The sequence below is a fragment of the Rhineura floridana genome, chromosome 2, assembly GCF_030035675.1.
Source record: "Rhineura floridana isolate rRhiFlo1 chromosome 2, rRhiFlo1.hap2, whole genome shotgun sequence".
Classification (NCBI taxonomy): Eukaryota; Metazoa; Chordata; class Lepidosauria; order Squamata; family Rhineuridae; genus Rhineura; species Rhineura floridana.
This window is the reverse complement of record NC_084481.1, coordinates 200,328,584-200,342,549: the sequence shown is the minus strand read 5'-3', so window position 1 is coordinate 200,342,549 and position 13,966 is coordinate 200,328,584. Positions and strand designations below refer to the sequence as shown.

Genomic DNA, 13,966 nt, shown 5'->3' with positions numbered 1-13,966 from the left:
TCCAGCACATGCTACACGGGAGTAAGAGGCTGGTCTGAACTGAAGGCAGTGTTCCAGAGGGCAGCTTGATTGATCGTGCCAGACAGAGGTGAGCGGAGATGGCTGTCAACATGTCTGGAGGCATGCCGATGGAAAGGCTTACAGAATCTAATTACGCCAGCTGGAAGCTGAGGATGAGAGCTTTCCTGATAAAAGAGGATTTATTTGAGGTGATAGAAGCGGCCCCACCAGCGGCACCTCAAGCGGCCTGGAGGCGCAAAGATGAGAAGGCGCAGGCGTTTATTACCCTGGCTCTATCCGATTCACAACTTCTGTATGTGAGAGATGAACCCTCAGCCAGGAGAATGTGGGACGTGTTGCAAGCCCTACATGTGCAGCAGACAGCGGGGTCTAAGCTGTGTCTGGCAAGACGGCTGTACCAGATGCGTTTCACGGATGAATGCACCATGAGTGAGCATCTCACTGAATTCAGGCATTTATTCGCTGAGTTGGAGGATAGAGGGATGGAACATAGTATTCGTCAGAAAGTTTATATCGTTTTGGCTTCACTGGATGAAAGTTGGAACAATCTCGTCATGGCGATGGAGACAATGCCAGATGGAGGATTAAATTTGGACTTTATTGAAGAAAAATTGTCCCAGGAATGGCAGAGACAACAAGAGAAGAAAAAGACTGAGCTGCAAGCTGTCAAAAGTAAGCAGGCAAGCTTCAAAGAGCAGCAGGGCACTAAAACGTGTTATTTTTGTGGAGTGCGTGGGCACATTCAAAGGTACTGTGCAATTAAGCGAAAAACCAGAGACGGAGGCTGGAAGCAGAGCAGCGTGAACTTTGTTAGCACAGAAAAGCCTCAAGTTGAGACAGACTGGGTGATTGACAGTGGTGCATCCCATACACTCGTTAAGGACATAAGTTTGTTTCACACATCTACAGCTGTGCAGGACTCTGTGCTATTAGCAGATGGTTCCAAAAGAGTCGTGAAGGCACGAGGGACGGTGAGATTGAATAAGATTGGCATTATTTGTGATGTGTTGTATGTCCCTGAATTGTCCAACAATATCCTGTCAGTCAGAAAATTAACCAGTATTGGGTTTAATGTGGTGTTTGAAAAGGACAAATGTTTTGTGAAAAGAGGAGGTGAGGTATGCATGCAAGGAAGCCTGAAAGATGCACAGTTCGTTATACAAAGCAATCAGGCAGGGTGTGCTGTGTTAGGTGCTGAGGCACAGACTCATAAAGGCTGTGTGCATGATTGGCACAAAAGGTTGGGGCATGCAAACTACGAAACAATTAAGAAAACCCCGAGTCATAGTGAAAACATGCGTTTGACAGATTGTGGTCAGTTGATTGATTGTGATGCCTGCCATAAAGCTAAAATGACGATTGCACCCATAAATAAGGAGTCGGAAAGCACCACAACCGCTCCCTACCAGCTTATTCATGTAGATTTATCAGGGCCAATACAGGCTTCACGAGGAGGTGCGAAGTATTTTATGGTGGTGGTGGATGACTTTTCGAGATTCACTCATGTTTATTTGCTCAAGAGAAAGGATGAGGCAGAACAGAAGCTATGTTTGTTTATAAAGAAGATTGAAACACAGCATCACGTTACTGTGCAGCGCATTAGATCAGACCAAGGGGGGGGGAATTCACAAGCAAAGCGTTACATGAATACCTTGAAAGTAAGGCATTGAACATTTCACAGCTCCATTTTCTTCGTTCAGCAACGGTCTTGCAGAGAGAAAAAACAGGGGGCTTCAGGAAGCATTGAGAGCCATGTTGGGTGATTCCAGTCTAGCACACTCTTTCTGGGCAGAATGTATTTTGTATGCAAATTACATACACAACAGGGTGTTGCACAGTGCACTTGGGATGTCTCCATATGAAAAGCTCACTGGAAGAAAACCTAGGGTGCAGCATATTGAGAGATTTGGAGCCCGCTGCTGGGTTCACATTCCACAGGGAAAAAGATGTGGCAAACTGGCACCCAGAGCACAGGAAGGGTTTGTGCTGTGTTTCCAGAATGCGTATTACAGAGTATGGGTCCTACAAACACACCAGGTTGTTCTGAGCAGAAGCATTAAAGTCGCAGACAAGCCTTGGGATCATAGACAAACAGTTATACTCGATGGGTCAGATGAAACGCCAACACAAGGGGTAAAAGTGGAAGGAACACAAATTCCACTGAAGGATGCATTAAATGAACTGATTTGGGGCAAACGTAAAACAAAGAAATGTAAGGCTGACGATCTGACATATCCTGAGCAAGCTGTGCCAGGAACAAGCACAGGTGGTGGTGCAGTGGGAGCCGAAGCTCCAGTTCCCTTAAGACACTCTGAAAGGGCTAACATTGGGAAGCCGCCTGACAGATTTACAGTGGGTATAGTCAGCGGCCTTGGTATGAGTAAAACAATAGAGATGGATGCAGAAACTTTGTATCTGACCTGTGTACAACCAAAGTTTGATTAATAAAGTTTGAGCTGTGTGAACTGTAAATTGAAAATGTAATGTATGCTGCAATGTAATGAAATGAACATATTAATTGCAGAATAGTATTACTGACTGCAGATGTATGCCTAAACGTACTGTAGAAATGTACTGCTGAAATGTAAATGTTATAGATGCAAATGTAATGTGCAGTCTTGATGGAAAGGTGGGAGCTGTTGATCCATAGGCAATACTACCTCTGGTTATTTTCCATCAAGCCTGAAAGCCTGTAGCAAGGATGAGTATTAGCATGAGTTAAGTTTCTTGAAGGTCCTTGGAGAGCCTTGGCAGAGGCCGGGCACGGCCTCAAGGCCAACACCTGCTGCTACCAAGGCAACTGGTGAGATAAAGGCTGGAGAAGCCTTGCCAGCCTTCTGTGGGGGTTTGATGTCTGTGGGGGTTTTGCTCAAGGAGAAGAAGCAGCTTTCTGTGGAGTTCTGTTACTGAGTGGTTTCTTGCTAGGAAGAAAGTGAAACTGCTTTGTAAGCGTGCATGTCTTAATGTCCGAGTAAAGGACTCTTAACCTATCTCTTGCCTCTGGAGTTTCTTGACCATCTCAATCTCAAGTGTAAGCTGCGCTGATCACGCAAACATCCGCAAACACCAACAATTCCTTGGCCAGAAAACTGCACTGCAATATTTGAAGAAGGGTGAATTTCCAAGGATGGCTGTGTTTCGGTTCGTGCATTGTGCCAGAGGGTGTGAATTAGTTATGTTTGCCTTAAATGCGAACCAAATCAAATTTCTCCCCCATTCCTAGGGCTGGCCATGAAGCTGCCAGTGGAGCACCTGGTAGCAGAAGAACATTTTAAAGTAGATGTCCTTCTCCAACAGGTAAGATGCTGCATGAAAAGACATTCCCAGTCCCAATCTGGTGAATTAAATATACCAAGAGATTGAAAGAACTGGGCATGTTTAGCCTTGAGAAGAGAAGACTGAGGGTAGATATGATAGTACTCTTCAAGTACTGAAAAGGCTGACACACAGAGGAGGGCCAGGAACTCTTCTTGATCATCCCAGAGTGCAGGACACGGAATAATGGGCTCAAGTTACAGGAAGCCAGATTTCAACTGAACATTAGGAAAAGCTTCCTAACAGAGCAGTACGACAATGGAACCAATTACCTAGGGAGGTGGTGGGCTCTCCAACACTGGAGGCATTCAAGAGGCAGCTGGACAAGCACCTGTAGGGTATGCTTTAATTTGGATTGTTGCATTTAGCAAGGGGTTGCACTTGATGGCCTTATAGGACCCCTCCAACTCTACAATTCTATTCTATGAAACAAAAGTATCTTCACTAAATTGGTTCCCAGCCTCGGATTCTTGCAGTCTTGATCATCCATGGATCAAAGGCAAGTAGATCATGTCAGAGCACTAGTAATTCAAACATGGATGGTATTGGAAACACTGGTGTCTGGTGTCCATTGGGACTGGCAGAGTGGAAGTCAGGGAGACCAACAGAGGTGGAGCCAGAACCAATGATAGGTTCAGCAAAACTAATAACAGGAAGAGAGAACTAATTCTAAGCCTATCCCCATCTTCTTCCCTGCTGAGTTCTACTGAGACAATACTAAGACTAAGAGAGAGGAAGCTGACAGCCACGACTCCACCCTTGACTGGTTGTAAGTGAGAAGGCACTCAGGTAGAAGAAGGGTGGTGGAGCAGTGCCCCATTTGCCCTAATAGGCCAGCCTCTCCTGATTGCAACTAATTGGTAGACCATTCAGGTTGGAATCCATTTCTCTGATCATACAATCCAACCATAGATTTAGGCATATGCCTAAAATTCATGCATTTATAAAATGAGGGGGGGGGAGTGGGGATGACCCTGCAAGCCAGTAGGGTTGAACGCACTGCATTCTTGTCAACTTCCATGAATTGGAGGGTGGCTTTTTGCTGTGGGAAGACTTATCTACTCATGTTGGCTCCCTGCACAAAGTAGAACCCTGATTTTCCAGAGCTCTGTATCATCTGAGGAGCCTAAACAAAAAGAGAAACTCCTCACATAGAGGGTCATAGGGACTGCAAAGGAGAAGGAGGTAGAGCTACTGTGGCTGTCTCCTTGGTACATATGGATGTAACAAAGAAGAAGAATCGCTGAATAGGGCTTAAACAGGACATGGATTCTAATATCAAGTGCTGGAGAGTTACGAAAGTATGTAACAATATCCTTTTTTATTTTCTTTAAAATAAATAGTGCAACGGCTTGGAGCAATGATCCACCTAATGTCAAGCTCTGCCAATTTCTGCAAAGAGAGTCTGAGAAGTTGTAGCAATACCTTTACCATGCCAAACCATATTATTTTCCTCTCAAAAGAAAGACTTAAAGCCAACATCATAAACCATTGCAATGCTGGATCTTCCTGAATGCTTGTCCAGCCCTTAAAATACAACAGCAGCAGCAGCAGCAACAATATTTTCCCTTTCCTTTAAAGCCTTCACTGAAATGGGATGAAATGAGACTTGTTGACCTAATGAAAATTCCCTGCAATTGAATGCTCATTCGTTCTTCATGTATATGTTTCCATCTCTTTTGCATTCTTGGAGCTAGTTTCACATGGGAAATAGTAACCTGAACAGGTTTGGACATGAATGTGACTGCAGCGATTCCTGTGATCACAACTGCCAAAATAGTGCTGTCTAAGAAGCATTGCTAGTGGCTGTAATCATGGACATAATGCTTCACTGGCCTTTTCTCAACCAATGCCGCTCTCACCCTTTAGTGGGGGTGAATTTCCCACACACCCCTTTTGGGGAGAAGAGTTGAATTGATCTCTCCCTAGGGGGAAAGGCCTTAGAGTGCCCAATTTGAAGAAGGCAATCAGGCTACTATTTAAACCTGCTCGGCCTTCTCTACTTCCTTCTTTTTTGCAGCATCCACCCTCCCTTAATCTACAACTTGGGCTTTTTACTAGTCACCCTTTCCAGGGGCCGAGCAGGAATTTTGGAGGAGCCCCTGATTGGCCCTTGGGACTCCTCTTTCCTGCCTACTCCACCACTGTAGGGTTCTTTGATTTGCTCCTGATGTATGAACTTATTTGGTCTGTTTGGCATTTAGTGCAGGTAGGTAAGAGAATTTAAGAACTTAATTGACAGACACCCTGAGGCATCATTGGGTTAAAGGGGCTTTTGAGTCTCCTTCCATAGTCTTCAAATGGGGCTGTCCTTTAGACCTGGTGAGTGATGGACAGAGGACCTAGGAGTGCATTTGGGTCCACATACCCAAAGCTTACTTACCAGGGAGTGAGAAATTTCTCTCAATCCTTAGTTGGGGACCCACTGAATGCAGCTGTTTGCATGCCCAGGAGGGTAGAGGAACATTTCCTTCATATATGCCAATTCAAATCCACCTGTCCCTATTTACATCATTTGGTTATTGCTTGGCATCATCATAGACAGGCAACTCCAAGCTAGTTCTTTACTGATGCCTGCTGCTATAATACCACCAATTCCTGCTTCCAACATACACAGAATTGCTGTCTTATGCACACTTCAGAATATTATATTAAATTCTTGCCATGACTTACCTTCCCTCATACCACAGGTCCATGGCACTGCCCCATGCACACTAGATATATGGGTGACATGAAAGGTTGCTCCAGCCAGAATTTGTGGCAGATTTTCATTTCTCTCAATGGGAAATTGGACCACAGTCAGGACTGGAACCTGCTGGAAGATTTTGTGAAGTACTGGGCCTATGCTAGGCTTTGATGCATACAGAGTCTCTTGCAAACCACGTACGTGCTGATGGTATAACTCCATAATGCTATGCTGTGTTCCAGTCCACTTTAAGCCCCATCATAAAGGCATCTAAAGTGATCCATGGTTTGTTCTGGCTTTTGGTTTTTTTTAGAACTTTGACTTTATGACATTCTTGAGGCCTCAGCACATATGAAATGGTGCCTAGTGGCCATTCTTGGCTCAGTTGTAAAGCCTGAAATTGCTATGCCGTAAACACCAGGCTATTCTGAATTGAACCCAAAAGATTTAGGTTTGTTATTTTGGGTAGTAGTTCAATATATCTCCAGTTGTGAGTATTCTTTCTGTTTCTTCCACCTGCCCACAAAGGAACATGAAGGCATGTTGGTATAAGGGTATGAATGCAAGAGTTTCAATAAGCAGAGGTTGCCTTAGCATTGATTGATTCAACTTTGTGAACTTTATACTCTAAGTCTATCCCCTAAAGAAGTGGTGGGGGACTTTTTCTGCATGAAGACCACATTCCCTACTGGGCAACAGTCTGGGGCCCACATGTCAGTGGTGGGCGGGGCTAGAGGCAAAAGTGGGCAGAGCAACAAATGTAAATGTTACCTGTGTACAGTAGTCTAGTTTCTACACATAATGCACGCATCCTCCATCCAGGCAAGCATGACACATTTTCAACCAGGCCAAAAGACACAAAGAGGGTGCAAAGGAGGACCAGTAAAGATATGGCCTAGGAAAAATGGGACAGGCTATGGCCTGAGGAGAGTGCCAAAGGCCAAATCAGTCTGAAGAACTGCATTTGGCCCCTGGGCTTGAGGTTCCCCATCCCTGCCATAAAGTGTTGTTAATTTGGGGCTCTACTCTATCCCATGAAAACTTATGTGACAATAAATCTGCTAGTCCTTAAGATGCCACAATTCTGTAAGAGGCTGTTAATGTAGTCATTGTTTATAATGGAATGCATTTCGTGAGCAAAAATCTGTCTGCTTTTCCTAAACATGTTTTAGGAGAAAAAAAGATTTTACATTTGTATTAAAGCTTTTTTAAAAAAATGAATGTTACTGCGGCAACCTTCACCTGCAAAGTCAGGTGCATGCAAAGACCTCTGAGGGAGAAGAAAATTACAGCTTGTGACATTTCTGAAACCTTTCAATGAGCTAAAAGAGTATTTCCATGCATAATAAACGTGTGGTTTTAAAGCCAAAGCTAAGAGAAGCCGATTGAGCTAGTCATTCAGCTGTGTTATATCTGGTTGGGATTTTTTTGCCGTGTTTCAGTGCTCATTTTCCTTAGCCCTCATGTCACAAGGTGGCAAGCAGGACACTAATAGTCATCTGTAAAGAGGTTTTGATTGGTCTGTGCCTTTTAGGGCAATTCAGAGAAGAAGACAGTATTTGGCTTCAGTCATAGAGGATCCTAGGAATATAGAAGCTGCCCTACTGGGAGTCAGACCATTGTTCTGTTGTTGGCTATTGTTGTATTGTTTATTTAATGTTTGTTTTATTTTTATGTACACAACTTAGAAATGCCAATGATAAAGTGGTTTATAAATGTTTTAAATAAATAAATGAGAACCTAAATTGTAGATATGCAACCTTTTTGCCATGGGGGCCAAATCTGTATCTCACCACAACACATGGACCAAGTTTGACAGGTGAGTGGGGCCAACCACCTGTCAATCATCTGATACCATAACAATGTCAGCTGATTGACAGGTGGGTTGTCCCACCCACCTGTCAAGGTTGGTCCACAGAGTGGGGAAAGACAGCAGTGCAGCAGAACTGAACTCCCTGTGCATCAGTGGATGCATAAGGAGTTCAGTCCTGCTTTCTGCAGAGTAGGGGTGCATCAGCAACTTCCCTGCCAGTGGTTCTAATTTGGCCTGTGAGGCTGTTTGGAATCTCTGGTGGGCCAAGATGGCCAAAGGTTTCCCACCCCTCTGGTATATCCTGTATTGAGCAGTGGGTTAGACTAGATCAGCGTTTCCCAACTAGTGGGCCACCAGATGTTGTTGGACCACAATTCCCATCTTTCCTGACCATTGGCAATGCTGGCTGAGGCTGATGGGAGTTGTGGTCCAACAACATCTGGTGGCCCACTAGTTGGGAAATGCTGGACTAGATGGTCTTTAAGATCATGTCCAACTTTATGATTCATTGTCTCTAGATTAGATTCTTAATCTCCAACCTATTTTAAAATTATCAGGACACTGTCTGCTCATGGTTAAGACTGGCTGGATTCTACTAAATTACAGGTTACAGAAAGGTATATGGAATACTGATATCACTGTGTATGCTTGCAAGTAGGGCTGTATCAGTGTTCCTCAACCTTGGGTGTCCAGATGTTGTTAGCCTAAGACTCCCATCATCCACAAGTGATTTAGCCAGAGAAGATGGGTGTCCAGCAACATGTTGGGACCCGAAATTGAAGAACTCTGGTATAAAGTGATCAACCAGGAGTCATAAACATGATAGAATTCTAATGAAATTATGTTTTTTTAAAAATACATGCACTATTTTAGGTTATCAGCTGGGTTAGCTAATCAATAATCAATTTTCATTTGCAATAGGGTAGTAAATGTGAGGGAAAGATGAGCAATGGAAGAAATGGAGAACAAAACTCATGGGATGTTTCTAATTGTGAAAAAGGCATATATAAAGAACAGTGGGGTGTATCAGATTTGACTAATGGCAACCAAAGTATTTCTCTTGGAATCAAGTTTACTAGCAGCTGTTAATGCTTCTAAAATGAGAGGAAACTCCTTGGCTTGTTCATATGTTCAGTGTGTGTGCATGTGTGCATGAGTGCGTGAGTGCGTGAGTGAGAGAGAGAGAGAGAAAGAGAGAGAGGGAGAGAGAGCTGTAAGAGAAGTGGGCATACCCTTCCTGCTGAGAGTTAAGTGGTGATGGTAAATGCAAAGGCAATCAGAGGCTGCATGTTTCAGTCACATAACTATTGAACAGGCAATAATACCCAGTTCAGGCTGATGATATATTTGACCTGTGCTGGGCACTGTTGGCCACTTGACAGCCACATACCCTAGCCATACTGTTGTGGCCAAGTGACACCCACTGGAAAGAGCATGTCACTTCTTTCTTCCCCATTCCTCCTTAGCAATATGAAAGGATCCCTCTTTCTCTCCCCACCCCCTCTCTCTGTATGTAAATGATGGGGTCTCCACCCTTGCCAGGCCCCTGTGCTGTGTGGGCGTGCACCCTACAGGCCCCTATCACAGCACAGTAGAATCTGGGAGCATAGTCTCAGTTTCCATGCTCTGCTCCATTCTCGCTTGCCAGATGTGCTTCCATTTCTTCCTCTAACTTTTCCCCCACATCACCACTCCAGGCAGTAAAGTGCCTGCAAATTTTTGTGATGATTTCCAAGATGCTGGAGCCAACCTAGAGTTCTCTATGTAGAAAAGCTTCCCTATTATTTTCTATAGAAAAAGGGAATCCCCAATGCCTGCATGTGTACAGAACTCACTTGTAACCACTCAGAGCAACCGCGGTGGAGGACTATTGTCTTCATGCCTTGCTTGTGTGCTTCCAACAAGCATCTGGGAATCTGGTTGGCCATTATGGAAAGCAAAGAGCTGGACTAGATGGATTGTTGGTCTGATCCTGCAGGGCTTTTCTTAGCCTTTTCTATATACCGTATATTTAGGCTTTAACTCATATTTATGGCATGTGATCCAGGATGCTGTATCAATGCATCTTAAATCTGATGGCTGTTGATTTCATCCTAAAATAAAACTATGGTCCTTAACATATTATGCCAGATCAAATAATGAATATGCAGTTCATGCTTGAAAAAACATTTTTCCTTTGCAATAAAAAAGCCTGAAATGCAAAAGATCCGCACTTGATTTTAATATATTCTAGATACACCCCCCATCTCTCTGCAGTGAAGATAAGAGGGAGAAGGCAGAAGAGGAGTGGAGGAGGAATATACCAGCACACGTGCTATGGAGAAGCGATTATAATGCACCATGTAGGAGGAAGAAAATTATGGGGAAATTATCTATAGAAGTTTGCTGATAATTACATTGCATAGATTATAGGAGAGTAACGGAAAGGATAGATGTAAATTTCTCTCTGATTTTCGCACAGTTCTGGAGATGCTTAACATTGCCTGAAATTTGTGGATTAAGGAGACAGATTAAGACAAGTCAATTTAGTTCATTTGATGTGCCTTGTGATGCATAACATATGGAGGGATGATTCGTTTACATATGTACGATCATTGCAAAATATACATGCAGATGACTTAATGAACTGATGAAAGGAAACACAATGGGGAACGATCTCCAATTTGGAAAGATGACGATAAAGCCTAATAATTGCATCTGGATTTTTCACTTTTTCCCCCTAAGAGCTTCCCCTATTAAACTTTAGCATTATTTTTTACAGAAGTGGAGAGATAATTAGGGTATTCATCTGCTTACTAACTACAGATGGGGAAATGTGTGATTTCATCATATTTTGTACACACATATATTCATCTCCATTGTGTCTGCTGACACATGAGGGCCTTGAGAGGTTCTATTTATTTAAGCTGCTGCTGAGGATAAATAAACATAAAACCCTTATTAGGAGAGCAAAAGACTTGGTTTTCTGCTCTGCTTTGATCACTTGGAGCTGATTCTGTGATTAGGATGTGAGTGGGTCACAATAGATGTGACACACAAGTAGGGATCGACAAATCTGCCAATTTCAGTTTCTCACTTTTCTAATCTTAGATTTGTTCCATTTCCATATACACTTGCAAATGTTTACAGTAAATGCCTGCAAGATAATTTGTACCCATTTTCATGCACATTTCTCCTAATAGACATATTTTGTATGCAATTTTGCCTTGTATATACATTTTGTTATTTTCACATACGAATGCATTCATGCATGCACTTTTCACTATTATACTCATTTTTAGTAGACATTCTTCAGTTGGAAACTGTATCACAACATTCAAAGAAGTGTGAATTTTGAAGGAGAGCTGTGTTTCAGTTCACCTACTGCAGGAGCGGGAAACATTTTTGGCCCAGTGGGCCGCATTGTTATCTGTCCCCACCTGTGTTGCCCATCTGCCAAAGTCCCTTCCACCGTGCTGCTTAAGTTGGCTGTCTGTCAGACACTTGGGAACCACAGCTCAGGGGCTTTGCCAGCTCTCCTTAGCAATGCACTGAGTGTAGGACTAGCAAAGCTGCTTTCTGTAGGGATCAGCTTCATAATCAAGTTCCCCATAGATCTTGCTGACGAGCAGTGGCTGTAACCCTGCTTTCTATATGGATAGACCCCTAAGGGGAAGATGGTCACACAGCTGATCTACCAGGCTTGAAAGCACTACCCATAAGCTGATGGGTGGAGACTTCAGCCCTGCTTTCTGCAGGGATCAGTTGTGTGATTGAGTTCCCCATGGGGAAATTGGTCATGCAACTGATCCACACTTGATATCACATACGATGGGACCCCTGTTGGGCCAAAATTTGGCTCATGGGCAGGAGGTTCCCCACCTCTGTCATATTGGTTCAGCAACTGCAAATTTGGTAAGTGTATCTTAAAATGCAAGCAGAATGAATTTCTCCCCCATCCCTAGGCACAAGATTTGTGAGCATTCTGCCAATGTTATTTTTTAAATTGCTCATTGAAGCTGTTATTAGTACTGCTGGGGCGGGGGAGACATCATGCAGATAGATTTTTTCTTTAACACTACCAGTAGGACCAATAGCACTTTGAGCTGCAATTTAGATTAAGAAAATGTCATGCAGAATGCCCCTTCCCAAGCACCACTGGTGTGACCCAATGCCTGTTTCAAAGTTTTAAAAAGTCAGGAGATCTGGAGCTCCCAGTTCATGTCTGTTTTGGTCCTGTGTCAGTCATATAATGGAATGAAGAGGTTTTGGAGATCTGGAGACACACAGATTGGATCAAATGCAATCATGGAGAATCTAGGCAAGCATTTAATGGATATTTGATGCAATTTCAATTATGATACTGTACCCCCACCCCCTGGAAAAAGAGCAGAGATAAATGAAAACTGAAGGCAAGGAATTTTTCTATCTGTAAGTTATCAGAAACAAACATCTAAAGAGATGTATAATTGGTATATATAAACATTTGACACTCATGATAAATTGACTCTGTTACATAAGATTCTAACACTGGTTCTAGCCTTAGGAAGTGGCTCCAAGGTTATAGTGATCATGATGAACTATACCTTTGTGTAGGCTATTATCCATCACAGTTCCTTCAGAGTAGAGAACCTGTGGCCTTTCTGATGCTGTTGGACTCCAGTTCCCATCAGGCATAGCCATTATTGCTAATGGTCAGGAATGATGGGAGTTGTGGCCCAGCAACATATGTAGGGTCACCGGTTCCCCATCCTTGAATTAGAGGAAGTCATACAATGGATTATCCATCCATCCATCCATCCATCCATCCATCCATCCATCCATCCATCCATCCAGATTTATATCCTACCTTTCCTCCCAGCAGGAGCCCAGGGCGGCATTAGATATGGATTAGATATTAACTGTGCAGCTGAACTGACTCTTAACCAACCTACTTGAAATACACATCTATGTTGATATCTTCAGATTTTAAGACGGCAATTCTATGCACATTTACTTGGGAGTAAGTCCCACTGAACACAGTGGGAATTACATTTGAGTCAGCATGCATATGACTGGGGTTGCACATGTGCCTTATAAATGTAACCATGTGTTCTTTATTATATTTGCATTTCTAAAGGCAGAAGGGCTACATAAGATTAAATGTGCGGGTGAGAAGAGGGTCTTGACCCAGCAATGCTGCCTGGACCCTTTTGGTGGATTTATTTGAACCATTTGGCCTTGGGAACATAGGAAGCTGTCTTATACTGACCATTGGCTCATCTGGTTCAGTAGAGTCTACACTGACTAGCGGGAGCTCTCCATGATTTCAGAGAGAAGACATTCCCAGCCCTACCTGGAGTTGCCGGGGATTGAACCTGCATCCTTCTGCATACAAGGCAGATGCTCTGCCACTGAGCTACAACCCTTCCTGAATGAGGTTGTTTAAGGTAAAGCATAACGGCACAACATGAGGGAGATCTAATTTTGTGCAAATGATATAGTGGTGGCTAGAGAAAGATGAGACTTGTGAGAACCGTCTGATGAAATTTAAAGGTAGAACGTTGAAGGTGGCTAGGATTTGGAATACTGTATCTGGAGAACTAATTAGAGGGCTTTGGAAGGAAGAAAAAAATCCTTAAGAGGATAAAGAAGCCCTTTTGCTGGAAGAGGTAACGCCACAGTTCCCTCCTACTAAGATACCTGAGAGGGCCATTTCCTTCACCACCCATTGGCAACCAGCATGCTCCCACTTCTTATGCTGAGCGACAAATTACCAGAACAAATCCTGATGAGGTCCTATGAAAACAGCTGGCTTTGTGGTATTGGGAGTCGAGCGCAAGCTAAAAGCCATAAAGCTGTAACTACAGAAAGTTCAATAGGCAAATGGAAAGCGAACACCAATCTACACCTAGTGCCACAATGTAATGCAATGATCTTATTTATATACTAGATAATAAATGTTACAAAGAAATGCTTTCAAAACCACTGGTTGACTACCATTGACCTAATCAGCTTAGTACTCTTTAGGCATAAGAGGTCATCTATCCAATAATTAAAAAGGTGTTTAATGCAAACCACAGACCACCTACTTTACTTACCTTTGAAAGGGAAAAAAAGAAATGTAAAAGTTTGAGGAATGAGCACTGCTGAACTCCTGAAGTCTGTGGAGC

The 13,966-nt window shown here is 43.2% G+C and overlaps 1 non-coding gene across 1 annotated transcript; it reads right to left on the bottom strand.

The window, feature by feature from the left end:
• Positions 1-13,150: 13,150 nt before the first annotated feature.
• On the bottom strand, positions 13,151-13,222 carry TRNAT-UGU (transfer RNA threonine (anticodon UGU)). The gene has a single exon. It is a non-coding gene; the product is annotated as a tRNA-Thr (tRNA).
• Positions 13,223-13,966: the final 744 nt, after the last annotated feature.